At 39.9% G+C, this 13320-nt stretch overlaps 1 non-coding gene across 1 annotated transcript; it reads right to left on the reverse strand.

Annotated features, from left to right (window-relative positions):
- Nucleotides 1–10318: 10318 nt before the first annotated feature.
- LOC140728639 (U6 spliceosomal RNA) lies at nucleotides 10319–10425 on the reverse strand. Its single transcript, XR_012099129.1, has one exon. It is a non-coding gene; the product is annotated as a U6 spliceosomal RNA (small nuclear RNA).
- Between the last annotated feature and the right edge of the window lie 2895 nt (nucleotides 10426–13320).

Here is a 13320-nt window from a genome sequence, read left to right on the forward strand (position 1 = left end):
AAGATGCAGGACATATAATGTACATGTCTGTCAAGAGAAGTCAAAGCCAACATAAAAGCCAAAGAGAGGGCATGTAAATATAGCAAAAATTAGTGGGAAGCTTTTAAAAACCAACAGAAGGTAACTTAGTCATAATGAAAGAAAAGATGGAATATGAAGGTGAGCTGGCCAATAATAGAGATACCAAAAGTTTCTTCAGATGCATGGTGTAAAAGAGGCGAGATTAGATATTGGACCACTATAAATGACACTGGAGAGGTGGTAATGGGGGACAAGGGAATGGCAAATGTACTGCCAGTATTTTGCATCACTCTTCACTGTGGAAGGCACTAGCAGTATGCTGGAGATTCAAGAGTATCAGGGCAAAAGTGTATGAAGTTACCTTCCTTCAGATCTTTGTTTTCCCAAGAATCTTTTACTTAGTAATGGCAAGTTACCTGGACCAGATGTTGTATACCCCTGGGTTCTGAAAAGGTGGCTGAAGATATTGTGGAGGCATTGGTAACAATCTTTAAGAATTGATTGATTCTAACGTGGTCCAGAGGAATGGACATTTGCAAATGTCACTCCATTCATCAAAAAGGAAGAAAGGCAGAAAAAATTACAGGCCAAGTCTGACCTCAGTGGTTGGGAAGATACTGGAGTTAATTTTTAAGGATAAAGTCTTGGGGTACTAGGCAAATGATAAGATAGACTGTAGTCAGCATAGTTTCCTCAAAGGAATACCTTGCCTGACAAATCTGCTGGAATTCTTTGATGAAAGAACAAGCTGGATAGACAAAGGAGAATTGGTGAATATTGTACACTTGGATTTTCAGAAGATCTTTGACAAGGTGCTACATGAGCCTACTAAACAAGTTGAGAGCCTATAGTATTATTGGAAAGATACTAGCATGGATAAAGCAGTTGCTGATTTGCAAGAGGCAGAGTGGGAATAAAGGGAGCCTTTTCTGGTTGGCTGCCAGTGACTAGTGGTGTTCCACAAGGGTTTGAGTTGGGACTGATTCTTTTTAACGTTATACATCAATGACTTGGATGATGGAATTGATGGCTTTGTGGCAAAATTCGCAGAAGGTATGATGATATATGGAGGAGCACGTAGTTTTGAAGAAGTGGAGAGGCTACAGAAGGACTTGGACAGATTAGGAGATTGGTCAACGAAATGGCAGATGGAATTGTGTTGGGAAGTGTATGGTCATGCACTTTGGTAGAAGAAGTAAAAGAATAGACTATTTTCTAAATGGAGAGAAAACTCAAAAAAACCTGAGGTACAAAGAGACTTGGGAGTCATTGTGCAGGATTCGGTAAAGGTTAATTTGCAGGTTGAGTCTGTGGTGAGGAAGGCAAATGCAATGTTCACATTCATTTCAAGAGGACTAGAATATAACAGCAAGAATGTGATGTTGAGACTTTATAAAGCACTGAGGCCTCACTTGGAGTATTGTGAGCAGTTTTGGGCCCTTTATCTTAGAAAGGACGTTCTGAAACTGAAGAGGGTTCAAAGGAGGTTCACAACAATGATTCTGGGATTGAATGGCTTGTCACATGAAGTGTTTGATGGCTCTGGATCTGTACTCACTGGAATTCAGAATAAGGGGTGACCTTATTGAAACCTATCGAATGGTGAAAGACCTCAATAGAGTGGATATGGAGAGGATGCTCCCTATGGTGGGGGTGTCTAAGGCCAGAGGACATGGCCTCTGAATAGAGGGACATACCTTTAGAATGGAAATGAGGAATTTCTTTAGCCAGAGTGTGGTGAATCTGTGCTATGTTGCCACAAATGGCTGTGGAGATCAAGTAATTGCAGAGGTTGATAGATTCTTGATTAGTCAGGGCATGAAGAGATACAGGGAGAAAGCAGGAGATTTGCTGTGAAACAGGGACACCACTTTTTTTCCCTTTGGGGAAGGGAGAGGGAGAGGGAGATATATATAAACGCTCCGGTTTTTGTGGATGTTTGCGAAGAAAAAGTATTTCAGGATGTATATTGTATACGTTTCTCTGACACTAAATGTACCTATTGAAACCTATTGGACTGAGGGGAAATGGATTAGCCATGAAGAAATGGCAGAGTAGACTCGATGAGCCAATTGGCCTAATACTGCTCCTCTGTCTTGTGATGGTATGGAATGTTGCAGAAAGTGGAGAAGATTCCATGAGGCTTGTGCTTTACAAATAATTAGAATAATTTAGTAGGCCCTAAGAGATGAGTCATTTGAGGTTTGGGACTATCCCCCAGAAAAATCCTCCATTGGCAATGAATCAATCTCTACAGTATTTTCCTTGCTGCACCATTCGAGGATGTTTTCAAGCAAACTTAAAATATTTAAGTCATTGCCACCACAGGAATTTACTGATATCTGCAGGACTTGATTTGGTACATTCTACATTAAGAAAAGCTGAGTGCATCAGACTGGCTAAATGCCAGCTTCTGCAACGGCTGGGAACTGGGATAATCATTCTCAATTTCTTCCCATTTGGTATTTGAGAATAAAGGCAGCGGAGAAGATTATTGTGAAAATAACTAGCATGCATTCACAAAGAAGTTAACATGTGAGGAAGTATTACCGCTATAGAATTGTGTAAGTTTTCACCATTTAACTAGCATATTTCTAATCCAGACTGGAAGATTATGAAATTATAGTTGATGTTTTTGTAGCTGAGAATGTGGAAGATCTTCATGAATGGAAGATAGGAATCTGGGATGTAGAGAGGGATTAGAACTGATCATAAAGGGAAATTGTTCAAATTTAATCTCAGGATTACAATAGTGAAGATTTGATTTGCTCACACACACTGGCTGGAACATGTTTATTATGCATATGGGAGTGGGGAATTTCTGATTGGTCTGATTTGCTTTCTAGTTGGTGAGAACATGTTTCATAAGCAGATTTTAAAGAAAAAAAGATCCTCTTGTATAGTCCCTTAGGATGGCTTGTTTTGTTTCCATTTGAAGTGGTTGATGAAGCCATTGTGGGCTTGTAACTGCCACAAATACAATGGTTGCACAAGGGGCCAAGTGGTACTTTGGAAGGTAATATATTCAAGCCACTGGTGTCTTCACTTCATCAAACCAATGGTAACTGCAATAAAACATTGTTGGTGTACAAATCTATCAGTTTTTTTTGTCTTGCTTTGTAGGGATTTGTCCTTCTGGTCACTTGCAAGTTCCTTCCTGGTATTAATTCCACCAACCAGTACTCCAATACTCTTGGCAAATTTTTGGAACTCTTTCCCCTCCCTCTTCCTACAGTATCTCTCTCTCTCTCCTTGGATTGTGCTGCTGCTTTCCTGCCTGTCTGGAGTTGCTTCTCTACTCAGCTGAGTAAGGAAATATGTAGGTCCTCCTTTCACACCTTTTTTGAGTGAAAGTGGCCACAGACGTGTGAAACAGTTTTGTGGGACACTTTGTGGGCATTACGGCTGCATATATGCAATAGAGTTGGAACCCAACTTTGAGTTGGATCTATGGGTTATCGACTGTTTTGCTATGTCCAGGTATTGTGAAAGGCACTATAGAAATACAAACCTGTTGCATCATTATTATCCTCATACATTCTCCATTTCCCATTCCAGTTGCATGTTGTGCTTGAGGGGAAACTAACATGTTGGCCACTTGTGAGCCTTCAGCACTTTAAAATCCTTAGTGTATCATTTGAAGAAAAACACGTTGTTATTGCACAATGTAGTTATTTCCTGTGGCAGTGTACTTCTACTCTAGTTTGCTGTTTCTCTGATCATGGAGTTTGCTAACATAGCATGCTTTGGTTCTAAAGCGATACTGGCTGTTGCTGTAGTTTAAACCAGTGCAATAGAACCATAGTGCTTTGTAGCAAGCTAAGATCAGAGCATCATCCACCATTATAAAAATGGATGTTTCATTGCTGGAAGCGTTTATTGGGTGTTTCCACAGGGAATAGTGGTTAGGGTAGTGTATTCTGGTGTACCTAAACCAATGGAATTACTAGAAACTCCTACAACATTCCCCATTTTTTTAAGCCCAAGTGCTTAATGTTCTTAAGATTTTTAAAATTTCCTTGCCCCTTGCTGCATGCATTGACATAGGGGTCTAACCTTGAAGTTCTTCATTTATTTCAGACCGACATCTGCCCAGCCTTAGGAATCAGCAATAGGTACAGTTTTAAGAACATCACCTGAAAAAGTAAGAAAGCTTGGTCACTGCATCTTCTGACTCTTCTGTCTAGAATACATAGTTCTTCAGCTTTGTTTGAGTGCATTGACATTAAATCAGCCAGGACCAGTAAATCAACCTTGGCTATTTCCACATCATAAATGGAATGGATATTATCCACATTGCTGCTGCTGCGTTTCATGCAACAATCTTTCCCATTCAATCTTTGCAATTTGGTCTCTTTTTGAATATTGACAGTTTGTTCTCCCAATGCAGTTTGTCATCTGCAATTTTTTTTTGTTATTCTGTAATCTGTGATTATTTTTATTAATATAACTTCAAAAGTCGTGTTGCAAACCTGAAGCACAGATCAGTAAACACCCCTAAAGTTCCATCACTCCACCACCCACTCTGACAGAAGTCTCTAGTGATCACTTCTTGCAGCCTTCAACCAGCTTGTTTTCCATTCCCTTCTTTCCCCCTGAATTTAAGAAACCTTGCGTTCAGTGGTCTGCCTGTTCTTAGAGCTGCGCAGAATTGGGGTGCACTGGTTTCATTGGAGTTATTAGAGTGCCAACAAATTCTTATTGCCTTGAAGCTGAGGGAGAAAGTCAGATAGGATATTGTCTTGCATCATGGTACATGTTTCTAGTTAGTTTTATTGCTGTACAGATGATTCTTCCATGTCTGCTTGGTATTGGTTCCATTGGACAGGTTCTTGTCAACCTAGGCTGCCTCCACATTTGTATACTGTTTAGATGCGCAGGGCTGAGATCTCCAGCCTCCACAGAAAGGTTACAATGCGCAGGAGAGCTGTGACAGTAGGCAGCAAAGCTGTAATTGTTCTAAAAGAATTGTTGAATGTTTACGTGTCAAATTGATATATGAAGGGGAGGGCACATTCTTCTATCAAACTGCGGCATACTTGTCTAGATCCAGTTATGTTTTTAATCAGGATGGTATTGGTGAGGTTAACCCTGAAGGTGGTGGTGAGCTGCCACCTTAAACCATAGCAGAACTTCTGAAAATAATCAAGGATTGGGCTGAGCATTACAAAATGAGCATTGTGCAGGCCATTGAGAGCAAAGCTGATGGATTAAAATTGAGACTGGCTGGTCAAAGGGAACTGAGGGACTGCTGTACGCTGTTTCACTGAACCATGGTTTGCACCTGCTCCACCTCCTGCATGGTACAATTTGAGAGCTGCTTAATTTGCTGGCTGGACTGGACTGTAGCACTTCAGCAATGCAGTCATTCATGGCTTGAGTCTCAGGAGGTGGCGGGAGAACAGAAGTGGTTCCCAGAAGGAGGTAGAGCACATAGTCGTGTGGTCTCTGAGACGGCAGGGTGTGGGCATCTTTTACTGAAGGCGATGGTTATGCTGTGGTATTCCTGTAGGAGTTAGAGGAAACTCTTGGCCTCAGTTTCCATGGATTTATGGGGTGAAGTCAGCTGAACCTGAAGGCAAGTGGGTCCTCAATGCAGCATTGAACCAGATGATCAAGCGAAGTGAGGATTGAATGGAGAGCCAGGGTTAAGCCAAGAAGTGTGGTGTTGGGTGAGTCAATAAGGAGGAATTGGATGGAATTGTGGTGTTCTCTGATGCTCATGTTCACAGGCCGTGTGTGCTCTCTGACCATCCCATACACCAAGGGACATCTGTCAGTGGCCATGGAAGTCCAAGCTACACACAGTGTCTGGTCTGGAGTTCTGGAGATGTTGTTGATGAGGTTCCTGCAGCCTCAAGTTGTTCTGGCAACAACTGAAGTTCTGGCTTGCTTGTCTATATGGAGGGTCAGAGTGATGAAGGTTTCGAGGTCAGTGGGCGTATCCAGGATGGACAGTCTTTCAAGCACTTAGAGGTCATGATGGTAATTGGTCAGCAGTGCTTCTGCACCCCAGCCATAAGGGTCCTGAATTCCATGGTGTAATCCAGCACTGAGCATGAGCATAGGTATCACTTCCTGGATGGTTGATAACCTGGCACATCTCAGCTGCGAATTCCTCATTTATTGCGAATGTTGGTTTTATTGCCTCAGTTGACCAGGTTAGAGCTCACCCATTCAGGAGAGGGATAATAAAGACAATCTTGACTTGGTCCATAGAACACAGATGACTGGAGCTCTACATGTAAGATGCACTGGGACAGTAAACTGTGGATTGGGCTCCAGAATCCTGGGCTCTGAGTAAAGAAATTGACTAGTGTGAGGATGCTGTGTCGAGAGGGAGAGTTGGTTGATAGTGGCGAGCAGATAGGTGGTGAGTGGTTTACTGCTGTTTCTTGATTGTGTGCTCGTGACAATGGATGACTTTAGGTGAGAGTTCTCTGCTTGGTCAATCATAGGTTCACTCATTCTATTAGAAAATGTGGAGGAGGCTTAACTGAAAAGCAGAACAGCCAAGATGGTTTAGTAGTAAATGATATTTTACCAATAAATCATAACATAATAAGCCATGAGAGGGTCACAAAACAAGCTGCTTAATGTGACAGGGTCTAAAGACTAGGAGCGAATGGTTGGTTCAATGGGTGAATGAAGAATTGTGGATGAGAGCTGGGTTCAAATAGGCTGCCGGTGATGCGTTGGAAATGAGTGGCGGGTGACTCTTGTTAGCTGAATGGAGACTGGGAGGAGTCTGCATGTATAGGCCCGATACTCTTGACCATTGCTCCACAAATGTCAAGGCCACCTCTTGATTCACACTTTGGTAAGTTATGCCACTTGGCTGTGCTGCTTCCTTTTGTGTACAAACAGAAACAAGCATGAAGATCCAGTACTGAAAGATGTGCAGTGCTTGTCTGAGGAAACAGATGAGTTTTGTGTATTGTTTGGAGTCAGTATGTTGGTCCATGTTCAAAGACACAGCAACCAGCCTCTGAGGGCATTTCCACCTCTGTGAACTTTATCAGCAAGTGTGACCTAAAGAGATCAGTCTGTGTGTTTCCAAACCAGAAACTTTGGATGAACCAGGAGATTCACTCTACTGAGTTCCAGGACATCAGACTTCAAATTGGGTAACCCTAGCTTGTAAACAAAACTGGGGTACAACCTTCATAAAACTATTATTGATGCCAAGAGATAATGCCAGTCTGAAATGGAATCTCAAACCAGCTGTCAGATGTCATGGGGTTAGAACGTTATAATGGGCTACAAAATGGCCAGGTGACCTCACAATTAACAGTGCATCCCTTCCTGATGAACATAATGCATTGTATGCCTTCTTAAACAGGAGGTGTATGGAATGTCACCACCTTCCCTGATAGCCTTTCACACACCTGAACCCATAGTCACTGTTATAGACTTTAGATCAGTGTTTGGGAGAGTGAACCCATGGAAAGTATCCCCATCTGAGTCCTCAAATTCTGTGCAGACCAGCTGATGGGGTACTTGCATATGTTTCTACCCCTCCTGAGGTCTCACCTGCTTTAAGAAGACCACTATCCCAGTAACCAAGGAAAATAAGGTAATGGCTGCAACTTGCTGGCTCTGATATCCACCACTGTGAAGTGCTTTGAGAGGCTGGTTATTGAACACATCAACTCCAGCCTCCCAGACATCCTCTACCACAGCAGTTTGTCTCCTGCTGACCAGGTTCATGGCAGATACTATCACCATGGTCCTAACTCGTCTCTGAAACATCTGTACAGTGAAGAAACCTATAAAATACCAATCTTCTAACTCAAATTGGCACTTCCATTTTGCAACTAGATCCTTGATTTCCTGATCCACAGGACAATTTGTAAGGGTAAACAGCAACATTGCCGCCATGATTATCCTCAACACGTGTCGCTCCACGTGGCTGCGTCCTCAGATACACTCTCAATTGATTCTGCTCTAACTCCACCTTACAAACTGCCTTGTTATGGCCTTGCACTTTATTTGCCTGTCTGTTCTGTAACTGGGACACTTCATCCTGTTTTGTTATTGCATTGAGGTGGGATGGGGGAAAACAATGATGAAATGATCTATACAGATGGCATACCAAGGTTTTTCTCTGTACCTCCATACATGTGACAAATCTACCAAGAGCTTGATCCAGTGACAGTTACAGAATAGCAAGATATTTCCATGACACCACCACCTGTCAGCTGTCCTTGCTGGTAAAATTGAAGGACAAGCTAGTGGATTAATTTTAGATGGTGCACATTGCAGCCTTGATGTTTGAGTGAAGAACCATTTAATGCTGAGCTATATTGACCTGAATGCTCCTGGACTATTTGAGTTGATAGAGCAAACTGAGGGTTGTCCATCACACATTTGACATGTCCAATACCGGTGTAGCACCAGTCTTATTGTGTGTCATCGCACTCTTTAGAGAGAATCAGATTACAGTAGGTGCTAATAGGCCACCAGAAGAATCCAGGTATCGGAAGGAGGCAGTGAATAGAAACCACACGTTTCTGGAAATAAGGTTTTGTTTATAAGAAAAAGTAATATGTACAAAATATTTACATGAACAAGAACAATTCAAAATTCAAACATTCTGTTTAGATTCCAAATCTTAAATACCAACAAAAGCCAAATTTCTGCTTAGTAGAATCAGTGATACTCATTAAAATAACCTTTGTTAATCCAATTACTCTAACTAGATCCCTTATTTAAAAGTTTATGGACGAAACTTCCCTTTTTACTTATCCCTAGTTAGTTAGAAAACCAAATATAATTCCTATTTTCAAGTATTATATTTTAGTTTCAGTTCCAGGCAGTATATTTACAAGTTTAAATTCAAATTCAAAAATTATATATACACACTTTAATCCCTTTCATGACAATTCTCCAACATCACAACTCTTAAGGTTAATCTTATTCAGTAACTTGTCAAAGTCTGTGCCAAAAGTAGTTAGTTCTCGCAGAAAATCAAATTTGGATTCTTTGTATGAAAATAAACTTGTACATCCAACCATATTAAATTCTCTTTGTCATTACACATTTTGTTCCCGCGCTGGTTCTTCATCTGGGTGGCTCACCATCTTGGTTCATTGGATGAAATAGTTGATCATCCATAGTAAGTCAATTCACAAATTTATATAAAGCTTGACCTTATATAAAGCCTTGGTATATTTTGCAGAACTAATTCCTGACTACATGGTAGGGATATTGGACACTGGTCTCTGCTGATACTCTCTCGTTATACTTGCTGCATGTTATAGCTGTAGCTTCAATAAATCTTTTATGACTGTTGTCTCTTCTCAGGGGTTTCACCCGGAGGGTTTCAAGTTAGTAGGGTAAAGATACTCACTACTAATTCCACTCTTACCAGTTCACTTCTTCATCTTCTCTCCTTGTCCGTCCTGTGTCCAGCCCATCCCTCCCTGGCATTGAGTTCTTTTTCAAATTCTTTTTTTTTGGTAAACTTCATTTCCGTCCCTCCACAGGTAGAACTTTCTAACATTACAATTTTGGGTTTAATTAACCTGGGTTACACTATTTGCAGCTTGCAAATAGTGAAAAGGTTCTGGATTGTCATGAGGTAGTCTCTTAGCTTGGGATACCCAACATCAGATCTCTTGCACCATGTATTTAGGTGGTTAGTCTAACTGATCTGTTGGTTGTTACTCATTCCCAGGATACCATTTGTGAGGGACATGGGTTAGTAATGCCATTACTGCTGGAATTAAATGTAGGGAAGTTCAAATCTGAGTTGTAGATGAAATTTGGGCAGTGTAAACTGCAGGGAAGAATTGTAAGCTGCTTGCTATTTGGCCTTTATTGATAACTGCTTAAACTAGTCTGTGCAGAAGAGCAACATGGAGTCAAACATGAGTTCCAGCTAAAGATGATTTAGCTCTCATTAGCCAGTCAAGCTGGTTATTCATCCATTATGATGGTTGATTTACCTGTGCATAATTGGGTATCTAAAAGTGAAGTGGTTCATAAGATAGTTGTATTAATGAATAACTTTGTTCAACAAATTGAACAACGTAGTTGAATGAATGTCTGTTTTTATCATGTCAATAATCCATGCAGGATGCCTCGATGTAAAGATATACGTCTTTGAACTGAATCCATATTTGGATTTTCAGAGTTCATATTGTGAAAGTAGTAATTAAGTGCTGTCTTCACTTCAATTAAGCCTATTAAAGTTCTAATTTCCCCCCAAATAAAAGCAAAAAAAAAATGCTGGCAGCAGTTCAGGCAGCATTTGTAGATAGAAAAAAAACACGGTTCATGAATTTTTTTTTTTTTAAATATGGAACGCTTCACGAATTTGCGTGTCATCCTTGCGCAGGGGCCATGCTAATCTTCTCTGTATCGTTCCAATTTTAGTATATGTGCTGCCGAAGCGAGCACATGAATTATTTAATGTTATTTCCTGTACACAAGTGTCAGGAGAACGAGGTGACTGTTACTCCAGATCTGATGCAGCACAAAACACAGTAATAATACAAAAAATAATAGATATAAATACATAGCTTATATACATTGATGGTCCTAGCATGGATGCTACATGGCCTTCTCCCTGATGGGAGTGGGACAAACAGTACACGAGCAGAGTGTGTGGTATCCTTCATGATGTTACTGGTCCTTTCCCAGCCCCTTTCTGTATATGACGTTGGTGAGAAGGCTGGTGCCACTGATGCATCGAGCAGGTTTGACTACTCATTGTAGAGCCTCACTGTCTTCTGTAGTTCAGCTTCTGCACCAGGTAGTGATGCAGCTTGTCAGGATGCTCTCTACTGCATATCTGTAGAATGACATGAGTATGGATGTGCAAAATCCAGTTCTCTTCACCCTGAAAGTGGAGGTATTGGTGAGCTTTCTTGACTGGAGATTTTGTTCTGGGACATCTTGAAGTTATATGAGACGTTATGTGTGATATTTCAGATTGAAGACTTTATTAGACTCTTCAGAGTTCTGATGAGTTTTTGACGATGTTAACTCTGCTTCATAATCCATACCCAAATTTTACAGCATTTTTTGTTCTTGTTTTGGATTTTCCACTGTGCAGATTTCTTTCCACATTTAAATTTTCTATCTAGGAGTGATTGTGGTGGAAAGTGTGCTGGCGGGATGCATTATGGCCTTGTATGAGAACACCCATGGCCTTTAGAAAATCCTGCAAAAGCTAGTGGTTTCGGCCCAGTACGTTACAGGTAAATTCTTCCTAACCATTTAAACACATCTACATGTAACGTTGCCGTAGAAAAGCAGAATCCATCAAAGATCCTTGCTACTCAAGCCATGCTCTTTTCTAGCTGCTGCCATCACGTAGAAGGTACAAGAGCCTCAGGACTTGCACCACCAGGTTCCAAAGCAGTTACTACCCCTCAACCATCAGGCTCTTGAACAAAAGGGCATGGCCACTCTCATTTAAGGACTCTTTTATCTTGTTATTTCATGCTTGTTTTTATTGCTATTTATTTATTTATTTATTTGCATTTGTACAGTTCCTGATTAGTTTAGATCCTGTTTTAAGTTACTGAACTATAGATTTGCCTAGTATGCTTGCAGAAAAGGATCTCAGGATTGTATGTCGTGACATGTATGTACTCCAATAATAAATTCTAGTTTGAACTTTTTACCAATGTCACAAATTGCTGAAAACAATGTACCTAGGAAATTTGTACTTGGATTATAGAAACATTTATAGTATTGAAGAAAATGAGAAGCAACAACTTAAATGGTAAACTTGATTGCAGCTTACACCATAAATGATCAATTCACTTTGAGGCACTGTATTTCACTGGATAGACACTAAAATCCTTTTCTGCTGTATGATAGTTGGAGACTTGTATAGCAAAATTGACTATACATATTTTAATTGTTTATCTTTGTTTCCTTCAATTCCATGGGTGATGCTTTAATTCAAAATGGCAGTAAATCTGCAGATAATATCAAAGAATAGGAAATTGGGCAAGTGCATTTCTAAGTTTAGTAATTTTGCTTTGAATTGCATTAACTTCAAGGAGTGTGCCATCTATGTATGTTTGTATTATCAATTTGGACCATATGAACACTTCTATGCTAATTGGCCCACAGTGAATTTTTTTAAAAAAGCTTTTGATGTACTATAAAGTAAAACTACTCCTAATGCCTAAAATCTCTTTGTAAGTGCCTCCAGCTTCATATAACTGCAATCTTGTAAATTCTACTCTGGTATACTTGGGTTTTGAATGATTCTACTCCCTGAACTGAAGCAAATGGACCCATGATTACATATTTAAAAAGTGAAAGCCATTTGTATGTGACATTAATTACCCAAAAGTAATTGAAGGAATCCACCAATGCAAATTACAGAAAATGAACTAAATCTGAACGTACTTTTGAACAACTACTGTGGGATGTTTGATTTTGTACCAATGTTTAATAAATAATCATCCAGATGTGCCTGGTATGTTATTGTAAAAATAAATTTTTGGATCAATATAGCACTTGGGTTGCAAGCAAGCTTAAAATTTCTTTTATCACGTTGCTAAAATGAAAATGGTTTTATTCCACATAAACAGATTGACAAATAGTTAGGCAGACAGCAAAAACATTCTGATACCATGCTAATGCTAAATAGAGCTTAAATGTGTTTTTGTTATACAATCAAAGGACAAAAACTAAAGCTGAGAACTCTCGCAGACCAGGCAACATGTTTGGAGAGAGGAGAGGATTTGATAGTGTGGTCATGTGACTAAAGTTCCAAGCACCTTGGCCATGTGACCATGTTCTTAAACTTGGTTATTACCAATGAACAGGAGAAAACAAATAATAACATTGCATGCAATTTTTTTCTACTTGGCAAAATATTTTTAAGGTAACTATTAGCTTAATTAGCCTTAATTTTCTTTTGGATCAAAAATGGCTACAGCAGAGCACAAATATAAAGTTCAAATCAATACAGTAGAATCAGTGTGAATCCTTTAAAAGGAGTGTTGAATCACAGGACTGAATCATGCTGGTTGTGACTGACAAATCAAAGTGAAATTGTAGAAATCCCAGACTTCCACCTGTGAGCAGAGTTGTGAACGCCTAACTATCCTGGTGTTGCTGAGGTTCTTGGGTACTATGCAAGTTCTTCAATTCCACTGATTTCTATGTGTTTTTTTGGGGTTAACTTTATAAAGTAAACTAATGATTTTTTAATATTAGATGTGCTTTTGAAATGGAATAAAAGTTGACTTTGCCTAAAGTTATGGTCTTCCCCTGCATTGTCCCTGTAACAAAGTATTTTCTACAAATTGTTTCCCAGAACTCTGT

The sequence above is a fragment of the Hemitrygon akajei genome, chromosome 5, assembly GCF_048418815.1.
Source record: "Hemitrygon akajei chromosome 5, sHemAka1.3, whole genome shotgun sequence".
Lineage (NCBI taxonomy): Eukaryota > Metazoa > Chordata > Chondrichthyes > Myliobatiformes > Dasyatidae > Hemitrygon > Hemitrygon akajei.